Source organism: Protopterus annectens, chromosome 2.part0 (assembly GCF_019279795.1).
Source record: "Protopterus annectens isolate FY-2018-M chromosome 2.part0, PAN1.0, whole genome shotgun sequence".
Taxonomy (NCBI): Eukaryota; Metazoa; Chordata; order Ceratodontiformes; family Protopteridae; genus Protopterus; species Protopterus annectens.
In genome coordinates, this window is record NC_056728.1 from 1,723,786,613 (window position 1) to 1,723,791,460 (window position 4,848).

Genomic DNA, 4,848 nt, shown 5'->3' on the forward strand with positions numbered 1-4,848 from the left:
GAGTAGATGATATGCCATAGAGTATAGCTGGAGTTTTTTTAGACTGTCAGTATAGGGCATTTGCTTTAGGCCTGTGATTCTTTTAATGAGGTATTTCTACAGCCTTTCCAGCTGTTGCAGATGTCTTGTGAAGTACATACCAAATGGGGCATTTTACTCTATAATGGGTCTAATGAGGGATGAGTACAGTGGGATAATGATCTCCTTTTTTTCTGGATGAAAAATCCTTAGTGATGAGGTGTGCCACATAGAAGGATTTCCTGACTGTTGTGGTGATGTGGTTATTGAAGGTGAGACCACTGTCCACCTGTGTCCCTAAGTCTCTCATCACACATTCAGTGTTTAGTGTACTGCCACCTATGTGGTAATTCATGGGTACATGGTTTTTCCCAAAGGGGATAACTATACATTTCTTGGCATTAAGCTTGAGCCCATGGCTCTGGCACCAAGCATCTGTTTCTGTAAGGCACTTTTGTAGAATATCCACATAATTCTGGGATTCAATAATGGCTCCCAGTTTGCAGTCATCTGTGAACTTTGTTAGCCAGAGTCCCTTGGTGTTGGCCTGTACTTCAGAAAAGTAGAAGACAAACAAGAGCGGTCCCAGGACTGAACAATGACGTGCTCCACTTGTCACGAGTCGGCTACCTTTACAGTCTGGGTCCTGTCAGTAAATCAGTTGGCAACCCATCGAGTGACGTATGGATTTATGCCCAGCTTAGTAAGTTTATCTATGATTCTAGAGTGGGGGATGGTGTTGAAGGCCTTGGCGAGGTCCAGATAGGCTGTGTGGACTGCCTTACCCTCATCCACAGCTCTGGAGACTGATTCAAAGAATTCAATCAGGTTCAGGAGACAAGATCTGCCCTTCATGAACCCAAACTGGGTAGGGTCCAGTGTTTGAAGGCTGCCAAATGTCTTTTTTTATAAGTCCCATGATAATGTGTTCCATGCCCTTGCAGATCAGGCTCGTCGGACTGATGGGATGGTAGTTCCCGGGATCCAAGGTGGATCCCCCCTTGTGGAGTCGGATAACTGTAGCTGTGCACCACTCAGTGGGCATGAAGCCTGAGGTGAGGTTATGATTAAACATGACACTTAGGCAAGGTGCCAGTTCATTTAGTAGTTCATGTAGTACACAGTCCGGGATGTCATCTGATCCCATGGATGCTGTATTCATAGCTTTGGAGAGTGTGGTTTCTACCTGTGTGGCCGTGATTACTGGAATTTGGCAATCTTTTGGTATTGAGATGGGCCCTTTAGGGGGTGAGAGGGGGGTGAAGTTGGCACTAAAACGATCTGCCAGGATATTGGCAATATCCTTGGGATCAATATATTTAATGCCATTCTGTTGTAGCTCAGAGCATATCTGAGCATTGCCATTTAGATTCTTAGCATAACTATAGAATGCCTTGTGGTTATCTTTGGAATCTTTGGCAATTTTATTTTCGTAACTAGCTTTGGAGGATTATGTATTTCAAACACCGAAATGCTATAAGAAATGGCATAAACAACAGAAATAGTATAAAAATAAACATTTATATGTATGCAAACTGTGTGGTGTCATGTCCTTTGCATTGTGTGTGGATATATGTTTCATACAGTGTGCAGTTAGAACTTGTCTGATTGAAGACTGCTGAACAGGGCTCAGTTTTGAGTTTTTTTTCTGGTTAATTGGGTAACTTGTTTAAATCAGTCTGTTCATTTTCTATTGTTTATATATAAAAAAACTTGCACTTTATTCATCTGCTTTTACTGTATTTGTGTTTCTTCCTACTTTATTACTAGGGGCATTGACTACAACTCTGATCTGTGATATATAACAATAAGTATCCTTTTCTGTGCATTTGAAGTTTTTTTTTTATTGTATCTGCTTTATTTCTGAAAAAAAAACAAAAAAAATATACTTGTTTCCCACCTTTCTAAGCTAGTATAGTTCAGTTTTCAGGTTAGTGCTGAATTCAGGGCTGTGTTACAAATCTCTGTGTTTGCCCATACCTTACTTGGATAGAAGGAAGTTTCTCATTCACCTTTGAGAGAGGGGAGCTTTGAGCCACTCCCTGGAGGAGTGGTTTCAGCCCATAAATTAGTAGTTTATTGGCCATTTTGGATTAATTTCTATCTCTTTCATTTCCCTGCTGTAAATACTGCATTTACCTGGTTTTGCGTGCCAGGCAGCGCTGGTTAGCTAGAGTATAACTATTCCCGGCTCCACAAAGTCTCCTCTTCAATTTTTCCCTTGGAACTAGACAGACTTTCAACTTAAGCACTCAAGCCATTCATTTTTCAGACCGGCACTTGCTCAAAACTCATAGCAAGCACTTATAAACCCTAGCACTAGACCCTCCTGTACTGTACAGAAGGACAAGGCTCTCTATTCGACCTTACCAGCCATCCAGTAAAACAGTTCACTGTACCTATCCAGGCATATCCAAAGGGCAGTTTTAGGTGTACTCTCCAGTCCAACTGGTGAATATGGACATTTTGAGGCAATGTTACAACTGACTCATGTACACAGACAACCCTCTCCTCTGACCACCAAGCACTAATACATGCAATTATACAGCCAAACTGGAGGCTAAGCTCTCTCAACCCGAGACTGGATCAGACAGTCAAGAGGAGAAGGGAAATACTTGCATCACACTACCAGTCTCACATAGACCCATTAAACCAGCACTGGCAAAAAACACACATAAATACATGAAAGCATACTCAGAGGCTCTAAATAAAAATCTGCAAAAGCAACAGAGACCTCCAAAGCAAACATTCAAGCAACCTCCATCCCCCAACACAAACCATGAAACACATACTTCACAAAACCAGTGTGCCATGCAATCACAGCCCTTAAGGCCATGTTAGTGTGAATGACCTGAGCCGTACCTCCCTGGACTACATGAAAAGAGACATGGAAGAGCTCTCTGATCACGTAGCTCAGGCTGGTATGACCCTGACCCTGAGTAGCAAGAATGATACCACGGTATAAAGAAATAAATCTCAATTTCAACAATTGGCTAAGTTTCTGGTGTCATTCCAAGGGGATCCAGTGTCTGTCCACCTGGGAAGACATGCTCGACAAGCCAAGCTTCTTCGCTAGAGATGGCTTGCACCTGTCACCCTTAGGCTTTCGAATACTGGCCAAGGCTCTTGCCAACCCCATAGTGCCTTTTTTAGGCAAGGCTCAATAGACAAACCCACCACTGTAAATAGCACAAGTAACAAAAAACTGAGGGTAATGCTACTCAGTGCCAGAAGTCTAAACCTCAAAATGCACACACTCGAGGCACTCCTCAGTATGGAGAAAATCTATATATGTGCAGTAACAGAAACCTGGTTTAAGGCTCCAGAGAGCACCCCAGCACTACCAGGCTACAACTCATACCACACATTTTGTCCACAGAAGCTGAACCAAAATACAAAAGGCGGGGGCGTATCCATATTCATCAAGGATACCCATACCTCCAGGTTAGTGGCACAGCATGATGCTTCTGAGATCATCCACATGCAACTAACAAAGGGCAAAACTGCAATTCAAATTGTAGCTTGCTACAGATCACCCACCATGTCCCAGAACCCCCATTCCATGCTTCTTGAAACACTGGGAAACAAAAAGTGCATTGTCATCCCCTTTGGTAAAAACTCTGTACCCATGAACTACAACACAGGCGGTAGTATACTTAACACCGAAAGTGTGATAAGAGACCTTGGGACACAGGTGGACAGTAGTCTCTCCTTTGATAATAACATCACCACAGTAGTCAGGAAATCCTTCTATGTGGCACACCACATCACAAAAGGTTTTTCATCCAGAAAAAAAGAGGTCATTGTTCTATTCTACTCATCACTCATTAGACCCATTATAGAGTACAATGCCCCTTTTGGTATGTACCTCACAAGACATCTACAACAACTGAAAAGGCCTCAGAAATACCTCATAAAAAGGATTACCGGCCTTGAACTGATGCCCTACGCAGACCGTCTCAAAAAACTCCAGCTTTACTCCGTCGAAAATCGCCTACTAAGAGGTGATCTCTGCCTAACATACAAAGCTATGTCAAACCCAGAGCTGTTGGACATGCTCCACTTAAAGACATCCCAATCCCTCCGAGCTACACGCTCTAAGGACCTAAACCTTGTCACCACAATAAACAGAACATGCCGGAGGGATAGATTCCTGTCCCAGAGACTTCCCATACTCTGGAATAAACTATCTATCTATATCAAACAAAGCTCCTCATTAGCACTCTTCAAGAAAAATCTTGATGATTGGATGGGAAATAGGAAATTCACCCCAGGGATCACCTCTGTGGCTCTGTTTGACAGTGGCACAGGAAAATAATTTTCTTAGGTGGCAAAAGCCAGGGTACCTTTTTGGCTGGGCTTGTATAGGCCCCAGGGCCGATAGCCTAGTACCTACTTATGAACCTATGAAGTACCTACCTATGAACTACTCAAGTACTAACGCCCTTGCCCGACATTTCCTAGAAGTTATAAACTCAAATGCCCTGGTTCAACTGGTCAACACTCCCACCAGAGGTGACAACATATTGGACCTGGTCATCACCAACATGGGTGACTGATTTTCCACACCAGAGGTCAACCCCTCGCTGGTTACATCTGACCATAAACAAATCATTTTGGATATCCACATTCTGCCCCCACCACCGGACAAGGAAACCACCGTGAAAAAGTTTTCAAAAGCAAAGTTCACGTTACTTAAGACCGAGGTGGAAAGTTTCAAAGCCCCCATGCTATAGGATAATGCTGTCCAAGCTGCAAAATCCTTTACTAATGCACTCTGCGGGCACCTACAAGAATGCATGGATCATGCTATCCCAAGCAAAACCAAGA